The sequence below is a fragment of the Mya arenaria genome, chromosome 2, assembly GCF_026914265.1.
Source record: "Mya arenaria isolate MELC-2E11 chromosome 2, ASM2691426v1".
Lineage (NCBI taxonomy): Eukaryota > Metazoa > Mollusca > Bivalvia > Myida > Myidae > Mya > Mya arenaria.
In genome coordinates this window covers 38035603-38057993 of record NC_069123.1, presented here as the reverse complement: position 1 = coordinate 38057993, position 22391 = coordinate 38035603, and the positions used below count along the sequence as shown (strand labels likewise).

The 22391-nt window shown below is 32.8% G+C and overlaps 1 protein-coding gene across 2 annotated transcripts in view; it reads left to right on the top strand.

Annotated features, from left to right (window-relative positions):
- Positions 1-7012: 7012 nt before the first annotated feature.
- LOC128225184 (uncharacterized) overlaps positions 7013-22391 on the top strand; it is a 36637-nt gene continuing 21258 nt past the window's right edge. The window contains exon 1 of one of the 2 annotated variants that reach the window (XM_052935239.1): positions 7013-7104. The gene's annotated coding sequence lies outside the window, so the exon portion shown is untranslated. The remainder of the gene's footprint in view (positions 7105-22391) is intronic. The other variant, XM_052935242.1, reaches the window with a different exon arrangement.

Here is a 22391-nt window from a genome sequence, read left to right as displayed (position 1 = left end):
AAACAGATCTTCAGCATTTGCATCACGACATTACTCTTTGGTCAACTGAGAATATGTCGCACGGGTTTACATCATATTAACAATTGTATATAAGCAAATTAAATCTCTTGATATAACAAAAAATAAAAACGTTTTAATTTTGTCATAGTGTAGGTAAGCTAAGAGTGAATGGGCAAACATTGTCAGTTTCTTTCGCGCTTGAAAGACATTTACTTCCTCAATAGATTTTCTGTGTGTATACCGAGTGGCATTGATAAAATATTGTTGGATTTATAAACAAACTAAAGATTAAATTATTAATTCAATCAATATGGTACACTCCGACTTCTGAATATGGAAAATTCAGAACAAATTGAACTTTAGTCTGCCTCATAACCGCAGTCCTATGTATTATGCCGGGACATTTAAAACTGACGAGTTGTTGATGTATGTAAGGGAGACCCCATTTCAGTCAGCGATTGTCAATGTCTCATTTAAAGTTTCAGCGATTAGTTCCGAAAGTTATCGTATATACTCTAATAAATATGTATGTTGTAGAGGTCATTTAAGGTTGCCTCCAACGTCATGTTCTGCTAACCAAGTGTAATGAAATATGGCGAACGTTACGATTATGATTTTAATGAGATTGTAGTTACCGCACCCACTACCGGGGGTATTGAAATTACACACAACGAGCGCGAATTGCAAGTTATGTAAACTTTCAGTTTAAGCGGGCTGGATGCAGAAACTGTGACTGCTCGTTATAATATAATTAAGCATACCTACGTCCCTGAAGGTATGAAATCAAAACATAATTTACAAAGGTTTAGACCTTTCTAAAGGTCTAAATGTCACGCTGATTTTTTTCCTATTAAACTTATAAACATAATTGAATAATACGTAATACCAAATAATTTATACTTTAATATTGCTTTTTTTTTCAAACAAACTTAAACACGCTTAGTATTTATTATTCTTCAGTTTAACAATAAGAGGACACACCCGATTGCTATTCATTTAAGTGCAGTTATTGGAAGAGGAAGTAAAATACGCTCAATGGCAAATAATTCGGTTAAACCCCATTAAAGTGTTACGATATGAAGTGTATTCTAAATATAAAACAGGTAATATATATACTGAAGGACAAAGATTGTGCACAGTTTGTTTTATTTCAATAACGTGGGGTTACAACAAATAATGTTATTCAAATCGTAAATCTTGATATTTATAACAGTTTTTTTGCTCAATGCGTATATACTGCATTTGGCGTGCTCTTACTCGCCATTTTACCGTCGTAGATATGTATAGTTTTGTTTGAGGACATTTAAAAAGCTTTATACCTGAACAGCTCTTGCTTCGGCTAAGAACTGTCAAAATGGCTAGATGCATTGGGTTTGCCATTCCTTTCAAGGCGTTGACGTAAAATTTGCATTAAACAAATAGGGGCTTCTATTGCATGAATCCGTGAACATGTATGTCTATACATGATTCTATTGAATTAAATACATTATAATTCCCAATTAAAGATACTTTACGAATTCAGGACGGTGTGGTTCAAAAGATAACTTGCACACACATTAATCAAAGTAGAACGCATGTATGGATGACATTTAGTGCGATGAATGCTTGAAACCCGTACTCTACTGTGCTCTGAGCACGTTCGTACTTCAATACGTGGGCTTTAATAAGACAGCATTTGTCCAATAAAATAAATCGTACAGGTTAACCTTTCAATAAAATACTTAATCATCAATGAATACGAATATTTTTCTTTAAAGGTATTGACATGCACAATTTATTAAATCTATACAGAAGCCAACTTAAGGAGGCCCATTAGTGTCATTTATAGTTATAATGTAAAACTTTGAAATAAAAAAAACTATAAATTGTTCTTATATATAAGAACTTCCATCTGGTGATTTATAAGATTTGTTGACATGAACTCAATGTCGTCTAGGGGATGACGGGGTGGAAGACGTCGGCGAGAAGAAAAATGGGGTAATTATATTTCATATTTGGTTGTGTAGCTGAGTGCAGCCTAAACTGGCATTTGCAGTCACTTCCAGCTTAAGTCACCGATGACAAATTCAATAAAACGCTGTTACAAGAAGAAACGTGCGTAGTCATAACATAGGCAAGACCAACAGAACGCGTTAAATGCACCAGTCTATTGTAACCACGCCCCCCACTCCAGGTCCGGTTTACCACTTTTTCAAAAACACATTTCAGAAACGGCATTAATAAACAAACTATAACTTTCATTTTTCATTCGAATAATTCGTCAGGTACACTTCGACTACCATGGATATGATTTATATGGAAAGTTAAGAAAAATTTAACCTATGTCTGCATTATAACCGGATAGACCTTTGTCAAGAAATTTGAAACTTACGGTACGTTGCTTTATGTTAGAGAGAAGTTTCAGCATTGTGAACAATTGTTACTCGTGACGTCATTTCAGGTTTCAACTCAAATCGATTAGATAAGAAAGATATCGCACACATCCTAAGTGATATGTGTGTTATAAAGGTCACCTCCAACGTCATGTGTTGCGTAGCCAGCGTAATAAAATGTAGCGAACGTTACGATTAAGATTTCAATGAGGATGAAGTTACTGCACCAACTACAGGAGGTAGTCCACCTAAATGGCCGTCAACGAGTCTTTTGGTATCTTTTTACTATGTCAAAATAATAAAAAAAAGTATCCCTGGTCGCTCATTATTGTAGCTACTACAGGAGGTATTGAAATTACACACAATGAGCACGAATTGCAAGTTTTTATTCTTTCTGTTTACGAGAGCTGGGTGTATTTACTGTAAGTGATCGTTATAATACTGTCAAATTTACCCAGTGGCCCTTTTCATATGAAATCAAAAAAGTGTTTTAAACTCAATGAGATACAAAACGTAGCGCTGAATTTCATCTATTAAACATAAAAAACATAATTTTATGTTACGTAAGACATAAACTTTATTCTTGCTTTCTTTTTCTATTTTCAAACAAATTAAAACACGCTAAGTATTTAATGTTCTTAGGTTTAATAATTAGAGGACACACTTTATTGCTATTTTTACTGAAATTATTGGAAAATGAAGCTAAATACGCTCAAGTACAAAGAATTCGGTGAAACCCCGGGATTTTCACCTTATATAGTATGATATTAAGTAAATTCTTTACCTTATATGGTATGATATTAAGTGTACACTAAATATAGTTTCAAGGTGAAAGACACTGACTTGTTTTCAAACATAACTGGATATATACTGAAGGGCAAAGATTGTGCACAGTTTATTTTAATTCAATTGCGCAGGGGTTTGACAAATTATATCATTCAAATCGTTAACTTGCTATTTATAACAGGCTTTTGCTCAATGCGTACCCACTGCATTTGGCGTGCTTTTACTCGTTATTTTACCGTCGTTGACTTGTATAGTTCTGTTGGATGACATTCAAGATCATTGATAACTGAACAGCTCTAGCGACCTGGTGTCTAAAAATAACTTTAAATAGCAAAACAGTTTTTAGCTCCTTCTTTATTCAATGTGACTTTGGGTGACCAACAAAACCCTAAAATGGACCAAAATGTAAAAATCATAGAATTAAATTAAAAACATCATATTTAAGGGCAAGAAGTATCCTTGCATATATATAGGAAGTAAGTTGATCTGTTGAAAGACTCATTCCTGAGAACTGTTAAACCGTATTTTCCTTATATAACTATATAGGCACTTTCGCTACACTGGATTTCTCCAATTTTTGCAATGTTTTATTTTGTCTTTCGGTTTGGAAACGAAAAAATAGGTCAATGTTAACACGAAAAACAGCTTGATTGTCACGCGGCCACTCTGACTGTCACGCGGCATGTCTGCTAAGTTCACGCTTCCAGACTGCCAGACTGCGTACATCACGTTGCCAGGCAGCCAGACTGCCAGAATGCTAACTTAACGCTGCTAGGCTGCCAAATTGCTAATTTTACGCGGCCAGGCCTTTAGACGGCTTACATTACGCTGCCAGGCCGCCACGCTGCCAGACTGCTATTCTGACACGCTATCAGGCTGCTTATTTCACGCTGCCATACTGCCAGATTGCTAATTTCACGGACATTATGAAAACAATAGAATAAAAGGCGGCAATTCGTAAATGAAGACTGAGTACAAGTGTTTATTTCAACATATCGAGAAATATGATTTATTGTCTGGTATTTTTTTCCAATTTTGCATTTATTTATCTGAAATTTATCGAGAACTACTAGGCCACTACTTCGCATCTCCTTGTTTCAATTTTGATGTCAATAAATTTGAACAAAACGCCAATCACAAAATGCAACCGCCCTAGTTATAGGGTATCTAGTTTTGTGATAAGTGATTGTAGGGTAATCCAAATTAAGAGGGCGGTCACTGTAAATAAGTGTTCATGGGCAAAACTCACGTCAAGTTATGTGACGTAAGCGGTAAAACGTCATTTATCCCGTTCATGTATACTGCATTTATATATACTGTGTATTTCGACCTTATAAACGTCTTTACCAAAGTTGTTACATCGTTGAAGACAGTTCGTTGATATTTTGCACCAGAGCTCAGCAATAAACATGTGTTTGAAATAGGTTGCGTCAAATTGTAAAACACTTTTGCTTTGTAAAGGTTTGGGCGTAACGCTGAAAAGTCTAAAATCTCTGTCCGACATAGCCCTGTCCGCAGCAAATTTTCTTTACCACGCACGAAATAGTTCACAGTAGTTTTCCATTTGTGTCTTTTGTTCAGGGTGTATGTTAGCGTAATTATAAAGTTGACCTATTTTTGTGAACAATAAAATATAATAAGAACTTCAATCAGCCTTTTGTTATTCTCAATAGCTTTGCGCTGCGTTGATTGAGCTCTATACGTAGCTGACTTAAGCTTTGAGACTAATTTTACTGATATCGTTGTTTGATATTCAATTGGAAGTTACATAGGCTTGCTACAAAGCATTTGCCCTTGAAACATAATAACCGTACAAAGCCGTAGATTATTTTTAAATGATAATACAAAAGCATACTTGTGTTAACCTAGTTAATTAGTGTCATTTTGAGTAATAAATTTCGAAATCGAAAACAATCTCTCTAACGAATTATATATAGAAATTATATTTTATAACTTATTATGTAAGTATTTAGAGAGTTATTATTTGGTTTTGAAAACTTATCGTTACTTATTTCATATAAATTATATTTTATATTTTATAACTTATAATAGTGGCGAATCCGTGTTCCAATGGAATTATACTTGATTGTCAATCCAGGGGTCGCAGGTTTCCCGCCGCACCACTAAACAAGTTACATTCTGTCTGTGAAATATGATACAATATATATATATATATAATGTCAAACAATCTAATCGGAAAACTCGTCGAATGGGCCACCTAACATATTGCACTTTTGCAGGAAAATAAACTAATCGTGATGTAGAAAATCGAAGGCGAGTATAACAAATAGGGTAATAGTCTTTCAGGTTTATTCTTCTATAATAGACTGGCTTAAACCTCCTTCAAGCGAAAATATAATTTGGTTAAAATTGGACGACTGCTTCAAATATTTGCAAAACAGTACTATGTGATTTGTTAATTTGATCTTAAACAATCGCGTTTATACTTGTTTTGAGTTTAAAATTCAACATCAAATACAGCTCAGTTACATACATTATACTAGGTTATCACTATTTCTTATTCCTTCATTAGTGATAGCTCAAAAATTTGTTATCTCAAGTTCTCTTATTCGTATAAGTAATAGGGTCATTTTTAACGATTACTTTATTAAATAAACGCACAGGTGCCCCTTGAAATAATCAGCGATGTCTGCAATTTTACTAGCTGGCCCTTTTTTAGCAAACAATGCCGAGCCAGATTAAAGATCCAATAAAATCCACCGACCAAATGCTGACTATTCATCTCGTTTTCAGGGACATCACTGATTCCTTTTTAACGTTTACTGCCAATGTGACCTCGGTTTTGGACCATTGATATACTAGCTGTGGAGTTCAGTTGCTCTGCATGCAGTTTGTACTTGTAACCCTCATACTGATTCGCGTTATCTTTAGTTATATATCGTTGTTATTTTATAAGTCAACAATTAGACACCGGGTGTTTACGGGTTATTACGTTTACGGGTTAATTAAGTTGATAAATAGATTAAGTTAATCTTACAATTGTTAAACAGAATGAAAAACACTGCAGCAGTGTTAAGGGCATGGTAATTAACAGATAATTTAATTTAACAAACAGTTATGTTTAAAGCTGCATTTCCATTCATATTTTCAGCTTCAGAAATAAGTTTCAATAACATTTTTTTTATTTAAAGAAGCACTTTTACTCCCAAATAAGATTTACCACAATTAATATTATTGTTTTAATATTCAAAAATGATGACTTAATGTCTAAAACAATGGTTCTTATAAAGGATATCGAGTTTAATTTGAATGAAATGAGCATAAAACGCAGTATTTCTGCCTTATGAGACTATAGCAGACCAAAGTAAATATTTTATCATACACCAATCATTTATTATTTTTGCTATTATATACACGGTTACAATATCGTTATCAGTATGTAATATCTTGCATAAATGCATTATTAAGTAAGAAGTTAAAGGTTTATCACTCAAAATTGATGTTTGATATACATGTGTACGTATTGATTTGGAATAGGAGTGTCACTTTAAATAAACATAATGATTGCTATTTTGCTTGTAACAAGGAAAATATTGATTTTGGAACAATTTCTCTTGAAATTATGACGCCAAGGTTTTTCTTTAACCATATTGCCTTTGGAGACAAGTCAAACAAAAACTGTTCCAATTGTTTTGACATGTTATGCGTCATAACCTCGATATTAGAGAATAGTTATACAAAGATTATTTTGCTAATAGAACGATCATTGAAAACATAATTCTAAAATCACGTTAGACAAGCGTTTATCGATATTCAGATCAGATTGTATAGAATATTAACAATCCTTTGAAAACCAAACTGGCATGCAATTGTCACCCAACCTTGAACAAAAAGTTTGCAGGCATTAGTTGTAACTATAAATGGTTCAAGCGGGCTCGGATCAGTTGGAGTGTATCAGTGACGAGGAAAAGGATTGAAAATTAAGGTTTGTTAATTATTATGACTTGTTTCGTAGATATTTACCTTGTTTTCCCACAAACGCCTGTGAATTCATTTCAAAACTTTAATGAATGACTTCACCGTTTTGGTAATAACACATTGATATAGTGATAAAGACATCGATTAATACTTTTTTAACCATATTTAAAGATACACTTTCACAGATTGACAGTTTTGACATTGGTTTTGGTTGTTTCAGAATCACATGATTTATTAAATGCCTTCAATAAAAAATTTCTTAACATGAGTAACAGGCTTTACATAACCACAAAGGTAACTAGCTGGTTCTCTTTTCTATTGTTTTTCTATTATAATAACTTAAATACAACATATAAACAGATCATCATACATTTAAATGATTTATCAAATGTGATAACATTGAACCTTTTATTACTTGAACAAAATTCTTTTGAAACATGAATCTCTGGATTCATTCGGGCTTTCTTTTTATTTATTTGTTAAAAACTATTTCATGACCTTAGAATGAATCTACTTGTTGGATTCGTTTAAACCTGGGCTGAATCTTTTGGGGTTTTGAATGGAGGTTATTGCTTAAAATAAATGATAGATATTGGAACTGAAATGGGTAAAATTTTCTTTTCGGAACAGATTATAATGGTCATCAAGAAAGGAGAAAAATGTGTCTGCGTGGAACACAAAATATCAAAGCTCGTCTTTGATGTAGTAATTTTGATCGAACACTAATGACATTTTGGTGAATTATTGAAAAACATTTCCACTGTCTATCGTCGGGTCCTCGGCTGGACTTATTTTCGCCCGATAATAGAATTAACATGAGAACCATTAAACTTCATAATGTTAGATTAGACTTCATAACAACGTTTATATATTAACTAGTACTGGTTAATCCACCGTGCTGTAAAATGAATCTTCTCTGGCGAGTCCACCTTGAATCAGCGGTGCTGCTTGTTATAACTTTAGAAAAAATATCTAATTTTATATACACAATTACTGGTGAAACCGTGTACTAAAACAATTCATATCTGGTCATTCTGTCATGAATCATCAATGTTGCTATAATAATTTTATATCAATATTTACATATAAACTATTACTGGTGTTACCACCGTTAACTAAAACGAATTATTTCTGTCGATTCCACCATGAATCTTCAATATGGCCTTTAAAATTGTATTTAATCATTTATATATAAACTATTACTAGTGTACTATAACGAATGATAGTGGACGATGCTGCCGTAAATCAGCAATGCCGGTTTTTATAAATTTATAACAATATTTGCATATTAACTTGTATCGTGACTGATGATGATTAGAATACTGTCCTTATTTTCAGCAAACGTAACTTCAGATATGCAGATAAGTTATATGATATATAGAAATACGCGTACTTATTTATACGTTTGATTGTCCACCAAATATAGTCTGACGCTTATAGTTTTCTTTGGCCCCTTTGTTTTTTTTTCTAAACTTAAGCATATCAGTTCAATATCAACATGAACAAAACGCTAATACTGTCCTTATTTTCAGAAAACAAAACTGCAGATAAGCAACCATGAGGTGTAGACTTAATCGTTAAATATTCAGCCTTCTGCAACTCATTCAATACGCAATTTCTGCGTCATTGACAATGCGTCAACAAATGAGGTTGAAACTCAGTCCGCCTCTTCTTTATCATTTAGAATTTCTCATGTCATCTAAGTATTCAGTCCGCCTCTTCTCTATTATTTAGAATTTTCTTCATGTCATATAACTAAGTATAATGTGTTCGTCTCTGGCGTTTCGCCTAGAATCAGCGAAGCCGCATTCTATTGAAACTTTATAACAATTGTAAATCTGTGTTGACACCGCCATTGTATCCACGCTGCTTTTTTAAACTTTAATCTTAGATAAAGAGAAGCAACCACAAACAAACTCATACCATATTCATGTCGTCAATAATGCGATCATTCTACAGTAGCACCTCTCATGTTTTTATATTCAAGACATTAAATCTATGATTAATTATTACTTTTGACAAATAAATCATGTCTACTAAGTTTGAAATAAAACAACGAACTTACCGGTGGATAAGTAGCCGCATTGAGCAGCGAATGAGTAATGAAACAATTTAAAATATGCATATCACTCGATATATTAAAGAGGTTTACAATAAGGAGGCCCAATTTTCCGTGCAACTAATTATTAATATTCGTGTTTGGCTTTCGGTGACAAGTTCCACAAGCATTGAGTAAATTACAGTTGCTATTTATAACACGGTTTTGCTTAATTCGTACGTTCTGCATTTGGCTTGCTCGTACGCGCCGTTTTTTCTGTTTGAGGACATTCAAGTTCCTTGCTACCTGAACAGCTCTTGCTTCCGCTAAGAACTCTAATATTGCCTATATGCGGTGCTTTATCATAAATTTCGCATTGAACAAATAGCGGTTTCTATTGCGTGAATTCGTGAGCAGTCTGCACTTGGATATACTGAAATCAATACATTGTAACTCCCCATAAAGATACTTGACAAATTAAAGATGGTCTGTTTCTAACGACTTTTTTTGCATAATTATAGTTTTATTACAATTTATGTTTGATGTCCCTTGGTACGATGTAATTTAATATTGAAAACCGATGAACAAGTCTAGTCCCTCAGTATAAATCGTTACATTAAAGCAGGATTGTTTTTTTCAATAACGATACAGAATTTGCCCTTGACACAAGTCGTCCAGGTAAACACACATAAATAAGCGAAGATCTTAATTCTTTAAACGTACTGACACGCACTAGGTATTCTATTTATACAGAAGCCTATTTACGGAAGCCTATTAGCGCCATTTTAGTTAATTAATAATAATCAATAATTACTTCAAAATTATAACATATAACTTAGTTCTTATAACTTACAATTTAATACTCAACATTAACTTTGGAAAAAACTCAAACTTATGATCGAGAATGGGAAGAAAGTCGACGGCAAGAAAATTGGGGTAATAATCTTCATAGTTGCACCGTTACCAATTGTAGTCTAGCTTATATCCCATTCTTAAACGTATATATAAATGTATGTTGGGAATTATCCCGGGCATCATCCTTTGGATTCTGCAGTAAATGTTTATATAACAACTCAAATGAAACAATAAATCGAACATTGTGTCTTCAACAAAGTAAGTTGATGACGCGTGACAGCAAGTGTCAAAACTTCAGTGAGCTTTCAAAAGCAATATAGCACTATTTCTGTACATTGTTTTAAATACAAATATGAAAATACTAATTGTTTACTTTTATTCAACAAAAAGTAGGATTTTTCAAAGGAACCTTTAACGAATTTATGGCCTTCGGAATGGCATTGTTGGGTTAAACACGTTGATTAAAGTAGAAAATAATTGCGAGTGTAAACACATATAAGAATTCGTGTACGATCGTACTCTTACGTATTGACTAAAAGTAAGTTACAAAAGATGCCATTTTAATATAATTCTCAACGTTACTAAGAACGTTTTTTAACTTTAACTCAGTTATTTAATACATTTTCTTCTCAACTAACGATGGTTTTACAAATAAAAGTATACATTTTGTCACAGTTTAAGGATTGATATGTACTCTTAAATTTGACTATATACTGTATCTTTTCAAAATTCGTTAATTAACTTCTTATGACTGTAAACATTATCATCTAAACGACGCCCGTAACGATGAATTATACAATAATACAAACGTCTAAATAATATTCAAACCTAAATGTTTTATCCTCCTTACTCATGAATGATAAAATTCAACTGTTCTGACCGCGCTAGATAAAAGGCCTTAATTCAATTACGACCGCCTAAGACGACAAACATTATAATGCATTGAATCCATAAGAGTTTTATGCACGTGGTTACCATTGATGTCAATTGCTTGTCTTTTCTGTTTATCAATAGCCTTATCATCATAAAACATTCTGTAGACTTTTCTACTCAAATATTAAGGTTTGACGTATGGCTCCTCCTAACAATTGGAACACGCTCGATTATCGTGTCTTTAAATTATATACTGTTAAGGAAGCCTTTGGGCGACATAAAGTCAAGGAGAAATGATCCTACAGGACTCTTACCAAATGAAATAGTAGATATGGCCCGTAGGAGCGCGTGATTCATGAAAAACTGTATGGACACAATTCATTCTCAAATGAGGTCAATCAGGCGCTTGCTATTCAAGTACAAGTTCAAATCATATTCGTACAAGTATTGTACATTTCAAACGAGTACACGTACTTTAACTAGTCACAGCTATTGCTGAAGGGCCGTGATTGTGCATTTGATAACTTTAAATCTGTTGACAATATTCCTGATTTCGATTTGCAGTACTAAAGCAGTTATGGTGTTGTCGCAATTGTCCCTACGCTGTTTTAAATCCAGCAAATACCCAATTATATTCTCTTATAATTATTGCCCAGACCATAACTCCGCCCCCACCGTAACGATTGTGCTGCAGAACGCAATTGTTAGCGTAGCGTTCATGACGTCGCCTGTAGACACGAATACGTCCGTCGGCGTTCGACAAGTTGAAACGTGACTCGTCACTAAACACTACATTTTGCCAGCGCTGACCGCGATGGTTGCGGGCCCAATTAACACGTTGTTGACGATGACGTCGCGTAAGCACTAGACCACGATACGGCCTGCGGCATCTTATCCCCCGTTCTCGTAGTCGATTTCTCACCGTATGTCGACTAACAGGGCGTCCATGGTTACCTACTACTACGCGTGACGTTGATTCAGCAGTCACAAATCTGTCACGTAGATGGCGTTGACGTACGTAATTATCCTGCCGTACTGACGTTACACGGGGTCTGCCGGAACGTGGCCTATCTGCAAACGTTCCCGTGTCTCTGACACGTCGAATGAGACGTAATATTGTCGAACGAGAGACGTTAAAACTTCTAGCGACTTGTTCTTGCGTTCGCCCACATTCAAGCATTGCCAAAACCCTGGCTCTCTCTTCACTATTTAGCTTCGGCATTATCAGAAACTGGGTAATTGTCAAAAAAGACAGGGATATATGGTTGTATGTCGACTAGCACATGTATCGGTGTAGAATTTACTTGATAAAGCCACATGGTTAAAACGCACGGAGTGCACGAGGAAATCGTGAGCAGGTAAGTGAATTTAACAATTGGCTGAATAAAATCGTGCGAGTTTCGGTTGGTTGGATTTGTTGGTCAGAATACATGTACATTTTGGACGTTTGCATATAAATGTAAACTTGGCAACAAAATAAACGCCACTTTTCGATGAGGCGTTTCTTTTTCTCGTCAGTATATATTTATTTATATATATAGTATTATATCACATTGTGCTATTTATTTTTCAATGTTTGCCTTCGTTCGGTTAAAAGTAGGGGCTCTTTTCCAAATCCACACAAATATGTTTTAAATTTGACAATTAATCAAATAGTAATTGGAGTTCGGAAATAAATATTGATACTTTTTCTCCGAAATGAAAACAGAAAAACTTACATTGGCAATTATATAGTTTTTTTTCGAAGAATTTGCCTGAATTGGTAAATAGCAAAACTTTTAGTTTTATTTTGTGTTTGTATTGCTGAAAGCCCTTTAGCGTAAATCAAATAAATAAAGGATCTAGCAAGAGTAATTATTTGATAAACACTAAAACTGATATATACATTGACGCTTTTATAGTTGTTTTCGCAGATTTTGCATGAGTTCTTTTTTTGTAAATTGATTGTTTAAGGTCCACCAGTGCCTTTTCTGATGTAATCAAATATATTTAAAGGGTCTTTATTAAAATTGACACTTTTATTTAACGAGTTCAGGAAATACGTTAGAATTCGAGCCTTTGGTAATGGTACATACCCCAATACGTGTAACTTATATAATTATAACAGTTATTGCATACAATTAACAAATTAATTTTATAAACACGTAAAATGTGGTACATAGCATTATTTATTATTAAGCACTTGTATAAACTATTTTAAATCCATATATGTCTTTATCTATTGATTCAATCCATATCTTTCTGATAAGAAGTTCGTAAATAAAGCTGTTCACAATCTATTGATATTTTTATCTCGAAAGCCTTAGTATTTCTAATTAATTTATAACATGCCAATGATGCCAAATAAATGCAAACAGCTCTAAATAACTAATTTTCTATTTAAAATACGCTATAATAACGAAATATGCCCAACCAAACTTGGTATGTTGGAAGGGCTTATGGAGACCGTTCGTGTGATTGTGTTTGGGGCCCTTAGGGTCTAAGTCATTGCTACCCAAATAGAAAAAACGGAAAGTGTTGCCATTTGCATAATCGCAATTCGGTATTACAAGGTTCGAAATCAAATCTAATAAAATAACATTTATAAAGCTAACCATAGAAAACACAAAGTTTGAAACAAATCTAGTCAGTAGCAGACTTCGATCTCGGAGCCTCTGGGTCCGTCAGTAGACAAATGCTTGTCCGAATGATAACTCGACAATTCCGGTACCTATTGTCAGCAAACTTGTCAAAGGTCAAGGTCAAAATGATATTGAACGCAAAACTTTTGTCTGTGTGATAGCGTGACAATGTCTGCACTCATGGCCGTCAAACTTGACCTTTATGTTGGGGGTTTCTAGTAGACGACCCCTTATGATTTTAAGGTCATAGAGTCAAAGGTCAAGGTCACAACTCGTATTGGTCATAAAAGTTACATCACATTTACTTATTCCCTGCTGCTAAGAGGATACATGTTTATCTGCAAAGATCAGTCATCATCAGAACATGATTAAAAACTGTACCTACTAGCCTCACACTTTAAATGGTCATAATCTTAAAACTGTCTCAAAGGCATCCAACGTCAATGACAAATTAGCTGTTATTTCGGTCCATGCATATTTTATTCAATTGTTCAAATTTTCTTGACAACATGGCGCTCATGGTGGGCATAATTTTTGACAAAAATCTCTTGTTTAGTATGAACATGTATCAAGCAACACAGATGCAGTAGTTAAAAGTCCTGTCACTGAGTGCTTGATTAAAGTGAATCGCTAATGGTTTGTAAAATGAACTCTTTTATAATTACGAAATAAAGTATGGCAAATCATAATGAGTGTTAAAGCAAAAATACCAAAAGCTGAAACCTTTAGCAAACGTTGGTATTAGATCAAATATCGTTTTGAAAGCCATAATTTTCATTAGCGTTTATAAAGTTAATTACGGCTGTGGTGTTGCGTGATAAGTTGATTGACATTATCACAGGATGTTATCAATGTATTCTTAGCAGGTCAACATATCAACCATCTTTGTAATAGTCCCGGTGGTCGTGTGAACCATCCGGCTGTTTTCTAAAAAAAATCTTCACATTATCCGCATGGGTTCGAACCCCACTAAAATCAAAGTTCTTTTTTATACTGTCAATATTTTTTTGCAATTTCGATATCACAGAGTAAAAAATAATAAAATAAGGGTTTTCAGATGCATTACTGGAAAAACTAATCGTTGGTCTAAACGCATAAGCGAGTCACTTTAATCTAGTTTTACATCAAGCTATTCATTGCTTGAGAACGGGGATGGAACACGGTTAGAATTCCTAATACAATCATTTTGATTTAGGAAACACAAACTAACAAGTACCTGCCAAGCATTAATCGGGTGTTTTTTACTTAACACTTCAATCTTTACATTTAATAAAATTTGCATAGCCAATTTTAAATCTAATACAGCATCGACATGTAAACTTGAAGTCGTTTTGTTTTCTTTTCAAGTCGCAATATATGTGATGAAGCATGCTTGTTCTTTAAATATCAATGGCTCTTTACCATGATGCATTTGCACATACCATGAGGTCGTAAATCTTCAAAGTTAAAGTAATATCTGGCATGATTTAGTACATGTATTAATAAGGAGGCCTTTAACTGCCATTTTAAGTCGTACCTTACAACTGCGAAATAGAAACCTTTAATCAATTAAACTTATGACATATAATATTTAAGCAGCGTAATGGTGCACGGGGAGAAATTAGACGACGAAAAATCGTAATACTTTTCACCGAGGGAGTACATAGGTTATTTTTAATGGGTGGAGTACCTACGAGTGAAATACTCACTTTCGGTGCTCACGAGGTTACGTTTTGCAACCTAAGTGCATTTTTTCTAGAAAATATGCCAAACTGTATGCGCACGTAACGTCATTTCAGAAATGACGTCATCGATATGGATAGTGGAACGGGATCAGTTTTAATAAAAAAGGGACAAATATCAAACTTATATTTCATTATGATTGAAACAGTGAAATACCACTTTTTGATAACACTGATAAATCTCTATAATTCATCGGAATACATATTATTAATATGGAGTAATAATATTTCATAATCACTCTGCTTTTGTAATCTACCTTGTATCTCCTTCGCTTGCTTTCATACTACACCACCTTATTGCAAAAAGGAACTAAGTCGTATCCAATTTATAAGCATTCTGAAAATAAAATCGCGTTGAAATTGCTTTAGAGTTTAAGATTCAATATCGAACACAGCTCTGTTACTTCACATGTCACTAGATTAGGAAGATTGCTTATTTATATCATTAAAATAGGATAACCAATCAATTTAATATCAGGGTACTTTACTGAATGACAAAGAAACTCGAATCAGACTCGTATAGCGGCTTATTTAAAAGTGGAACTGAAAGTAAAAAATTTAAAACGATTGATTAAACACAATATTTTGATCTATTTATTGATGATAAAGGAACACATGAATAATTATCTGTGTGCACTAGGCCTCTTGGACACTTTTTATGAACATTTTGCCATATAGTGAAGCATGTCAACAAAATGAAGAACTTTGTCCTAACGTCTATTCAAGCGTCCTATAAACCATTCATATAAGGATTTGGATGTAAACATATCTCGCTCGAAAGTTTGTAATTTTCCAAAATTAAATAAATTGTATTTATGTATTTTAAAAAAGCATAACAAACAATTTTCACCGTCGTGTAGATGATTCAGTTTCACCTGCAAACCTACAGAACCCCGGTTCGATCCCTGCTAAAATAATAATTGAATATTGAATTTTTGTGTGAATACTTAAATGAAAATCATTTTATGTGACAACTATACCATAAATACGTTATTATTTTTAAAAGATATATTTCATATTTATTTGCATCAAAACTACAGCCTATGGGCCTTTAAGGGTTTATTTCAATTTAAAATTGTGTGATAGGATGAAAACATTCTCTTGGGCTTGTTTCAAAATCTTTTATTCGTAATGTCCACTCCTTGCTATAAATATTATAGAGTTTTACATGTATGACGGACAACAAACACCGTTCCAAAAGAGCATCATTTTTGTCTTTGATGTATTTACTTTTAAGCCCATGCATTGCAATATAAGTAAATGTGGTTTGAATGATTTTTAACTGCCTGGGGCGATTTCCCTGAAATGGCCATATCATCTGCAAATTGCAGCATAATCAATACAATATCATCAATACCGGAAATGACGCTATTTTGATATATAGTTCTAAGTCCTCTACAAACAGGACAAAAAGAACAGGGGACATAACCTCCCCCTGTCGCAGGCCAACGGCATAACTGAAGTATTCAGAGTAAGATGTACATGATTTCACACAAGATTTAACATTTTTGTACATATCTTTCACTATTCTACGTAATTTACCTTTTATACCAGATTTATACAGTTTTTAAAAGCAGCAAAACATTGCGATAGGTATTAATAAAAAATCTTTTGGCATGTTGATATCGGACAAGGGTTCTATAAAGTCGTTGTTCCTTATATCGCGTCATCCAGAAACATACATAAAGGTAACCAAGAACATATACTGGCTTAAGGTAAAAACCGAACATTTTTGGAGTTTTTTTTGCATTATCTGCGATTGAGAGGCATTGGGCTTAGTTTAATTTTCTAACTGGTCGCAAAAACAAAAGGAGTCGCCTACTTTCTTGTGCAAAATTTAAAAACTTGGGCTCAGTCTTGTTTATTTTTTTTGTATTTAAATCAGTGTTTAAAAAACGGCCAGAATGAGCGTATAAAAACTTATGATGTCCATTGTGTAACAAGTTTCAGGCTCAAATGTATTTCTTAGACATTTTTCGTTTCTATTTTGACATTATGTCCCAAACCAAGTAACTCTTAATTATATAAGTGACCTATATCTGCCAATTGCGGTTCATAGTTTTCACGAATGTTTTTTTCTTCTTCAGAAGTTGCCATTGGACTGATCAGTCCCTGAAACCACTGATGTACTTTACGGCATTTCGGTTGCATTCGAAATGAAATCATCTGATGGGAATATCGTAAGCTTGCCAGACAAAGTCTACCAGTCCCTGAAGCCCGGTCCAATGGGAGGATTATAAAGGTGTATCATGTAAGTATATGAAAATGTTATTGATTTAGATTTTAAAAGCCGTTAGTTCAATTTCAAAGTCATGAAAAACGACCTCTCATTTGTGTTTGCAAATCCCAGATTTCGCAAACTCAAGTGCGCTTTAATAACGATGTAACCGAATACTGGCCTATAATTTAGTTAGAAGGCTTCATTTAGAAAATGATTTTGGTGTTTTTTGTTTGCGTAATGTTTTTGGAAGTTTGTCATATTGACCCGCCAATTTCAGACCCAAGCGGGGATTTTTTGCAGAAAAAACACGAGGTTTTTTTACACACCCGCGCGGTTTTTCCCCAGTTTTTGAAAAGCTGAGGAATAATACCGCGGGGTTTCAATGAAAGAGGATAAAATTTATATTAGCACAAAACAACATCTTATAACAAAAGTAGCATTATGCTTCGACACCGGAAGTGAAATAACGCGGAAAAAAAAGCTTTTCAGTACTGGGTTTTTCTCCTGCAGGATAAAATTCCAAGATTTTATCCAAAAAAACGCAATTAATTCAAGCCTTATATTTTTGAGCTTATATACATTAGTTTTAAGTTAATTATTACTATTGTTTTTAGTGTCATTTGAAAATTCAATAAATTTAATGGATATGTTTTCGGGAGAAAAAAAACAGCAAAACTCAAGTATGCCATTTAACGGAAAATAACACAATAATGCACTTTAAATAGCGAAATAAGTAAAAAAAAAATAACATATTTATTTTGAGTGAAGGTAATAAAGTTAAAATATGATTACAATAAAACTACAGATTTTAATAATTAGTTGTATGTAACCGTCAGCATCGTCGATATAAAGAAGTCGCGGATTCACATGATTAGTAAGCTTCAATGCGCTGTACACAACCATAAAAATTGTGACAATTTTCTCTTTTCTTGCAATGTAATCATCTGGAGACTAGTCCCTTCAATATCAGATTCTGTTAAGTGATTGCTTTCAAACAATTTGAAGAGCTGCATGGTGTATTGAATACAGTAGTTTAATGAATTATATCCACTAGCTGAGCAATGGAATTAAGAATGAACACATATTTGAAAACCACACATCAGAAGTTCTTTGAGCGCATTATGAAAATTTAAATGCAAAACAGGGTTGGCATATTCTTTAATATAAAAAAAAATTACATTTTATTTCAATGATACATGGCGATCAACTACTTTTAATAAAAATCAGAAAACATTTAACCATTTGTTAAATGTCCATTTAAAATTTGCCAGTACGAATTTAGTTTGATATTATAATAATACTGTTTTATATTTATTAATCAAATATAAAAAACAATATTCCAAGATCGAAATTGATAATAACTTTAAAAATGAAGAAACAAATGTAGAAACATAAAAATTATAGTCAAATGGTGGTACATGTATTCAATTTGCAACTTGGGTCCATCTAAGGGTCATACATCATTGACTTAATTCACTCTATTGGTCAGTAATCCGATTAGCTGTGTCGTTCTCAGATTAAATTGGTAGGACCAATATTGAATACCAGCCCAGTTTCACTAGAAAATTAATTCGAACACAAGTTATTTAATATTTCTGAGAGTGATAATCTATTAAAAACAGACATGCATAAAAAATGATAAATGTAAAAATGACAAAAAAAATAGATTCAAGAATAAAAGAAATACGCGGTCCTTAAATATATATTACATATAAACAATTAATCATCTTTGATAAAGATAATCGGAGTTGTCCCGTCATAATGTTTTTATCTACAACTTTACATTTACATTTGATAGTATATATATCAAACAAACCAAAAAAATGTCATTTAATACTTGCGATAAGCACAAGGCTGACACAAGAACTAATTATTTACGTTACATAGTTAACAATGTAAACAACATTCCTAACTAATATTTGTATATATTTATGTCCATAATACTCAAAACTTTAACACCCCCGCCCATCGTGAAATAGAATCTGATAAAGTTATCCTGGCCTCAGAACACATATCCCTCTTTCTCGTCTCTTTAAAATGATCCTCTTTCTGCAATTACTCTGTCCCCTCTTTTGAAGTAAGCCTGCAATTTAAGAAAATAAACTTTCAATTCCACACAGAAAATGGTACTAATGTTCACACTAGCACATTCAACATAACACATAAGCACCGCCTGCGCATGCTGAACGCTCGTCTGATTGTATCCTTCTAATATGCAGCAATTTTGTGTCAAATTGTTTTCGTAAAATTTGTTATCTTTTATTTGATATTTCTTAATGTTTCTGTCCCAGAAGTCAGACATACATATTGTCTCTTCTGTTGTTCAGATGTAAATTGTTAATATATAATATTTGGTATGACAGTCATTTAATGAGGAATTCATTCATATTCCTTATAATATAGAACCTTTAATTTATATGCAATATTTCATACATTTTATTTATATCCTTTTATATCTGAAGGGTTTCATGATGGTTCTTTATTCTTAAACAAATTGTAATTTCTTGTGTCTACATTTTTCCTTTGATTTTAGCACCTTTATTATATTATGCTCTAGATAATCTTTATGCAACAGGCTTAGCTTGACAAGTTTGGATAGCTAAGCCTGAGTGAGACATTTCAAAGACTCCTGTTATTTCTTAACTTTTTAAAACAACAATTTGTTGGATATAAAAGCCTACGGGTCACTTTAATTCCAGACATCGAACTGTAATGTCCTTCATTACAATTATTTAAGACTTTGTGTGTTACCAAAGTAAAGACATTTAATTTGTGTTACAAATATATTTTATAAGGAACAGTTAAAAAAAGGCATTACATAGTACATTTAAGACAATTTTTATGAATTATTTCTACTGTTGTTCCATAGAATTGCATAGTTGTGTTTATATCGTGGAGACTATTTAAACTTTAAAAACATTCATTGTGAGTTGAGTCAGGACTGTATCCACAAATACACGTCATAATACGTTAACGGTTTATTAATTCATATTGTACATTTGATAGTACACATGTATTCCAAAGTTTGAAAGTGATAGCTTTGATAGTTTGCTTGTAAGTGAACCAGGCACAAAACTTAAAAAAAAACCAGACTAGCTAGAAATTAAAAAGCCCAAAAATACTAAAATATTACCCACCCTCCCCCTTCCCTTCCAAATGTGTGAAAAGCATGTTTGATATATTGAAGGCATTATCGAATTATGATCTGTGAAAAAATCAAAATCAATCCAACAAAAATTGAAAAAGCTATGTCCAATTTTCAAAATCCATCAAAATTCATGTTTATTACCCAAAAAAACAGGTTAGACTCAGCATCTTTAGGGTACAATGTAACCAAGCGTACTAGATGCACAAGGTCCCCTTAACTTGAATCAAAACGCCGCTTGCGCTGAAAGATTGTCGGTGATGATACTGAAGCAAGCAAACACTACCACTAAGTTCTTTTAAATGAAAAGTGATCAATCGATTTCATACATTTGATGAACTCTCTTTAAAGCAGATGAAAAGGGATACATGTGATTATGATAAGCACAAATATATCGACCCTACATAATCATGTGTCCAATGGCCTATAAGACTCTTAATTCAATTGTCCTAAGTTTGAACCGCTTTAAATCAGTTAAATGCATATTCTTTATGTTTGAAATGCTTCAATGTTTGCTATTTGACGTCGCTTATAACAGTTTCAGTAAGCGATTACATGCCTTCATTTAGTAAGGGTTTGTTTAAGACAATGTCTTTAAAATGTAAATACAATACAATCTATAAGAACATTCAAGGAACAGAATGAAAATGTAACTTTTAATATGATACTCTTTAAGCCTGAATAATATTATGCTTTCTAAAACTTCTATCAATAGATTACATATACCTACAAAATTTGTATTCTAGTTACAATTTTTTTTATTATAAAAGTGAAATATACATGGTGCTGTGGCATCATAACAAGAAAAAACTAATGTCCTTAACTTCAAACCTGCATTATTTTTTACTTTTGTGTGAGTAGTGCAAATAAAAATATAAGGTAATACAAAACTAAAAGAAAATTACTTGATCAATTTCATATTATTTACTTGCTTTCAGGTATATATTACCAAGAAGCATTATCAATTCAGCAATTTTACAAGAGCAAAAATAAATGTAAAATCACAATCTAAGCACTCTTTTACAGTAATAAACAAGATTATCTACTTATTTAGAGGATTAAATAATAGAAAGAAACAAAAGGTACACGAGATATTTTCTGACAGCAAATTTATTTTTGTCTTATAACCATAATCTTTGCATGAAATGCAATCTAACATTTCTGCACTTTTTATTCAACTGTGAATAGTATTGCTAAAAATAAAATAAAAATATCCGGTAAAAGGAACCATAATTACATTTTATAACCTATTTTGAGACTGCTGAAATAGATGTATCACTAACTTCTAGGCGTTTTGGCATTCTTCATTGTAATTACTTGGATAACAATTAATTTCAAAATTGTTCCATGGCAAACTGGCTTCAATATTCAATTATTTTGTATTGGATTTAAGGAAATGTCTTTGTTTTAAAGGGTTTATATAAATTAATGCATTTTTTTTTAAATTCAATACATTATCATGTTGAACTCATTTGACATCAATCAGGGTTCAAGTTTAACTTTTTTGCCACTTGCTAAAAACACAAGAGACCTAAAAACTAACATAATGGTAAATTGTCAATACTACTTGCTTTTTAATTTATTTTATCAAATTGCATGACTTTCAAAAGTATTTTTATTAAAAACTAGTTAAAATTAAAACTCATGTGATGGATGTTGTGTTTAATTTGACAAGTTTTGTACATCAAAGTAAGAGACCATTATTTTCCACTTTAATAAACATTTCAACTCAATGACAGTATACCAAATGGTCAGTATTTGTGCATAAAAGTAAATGGCAAAGCAATTAAAGGGTATGGAATAAATAATTACTGTTTTGT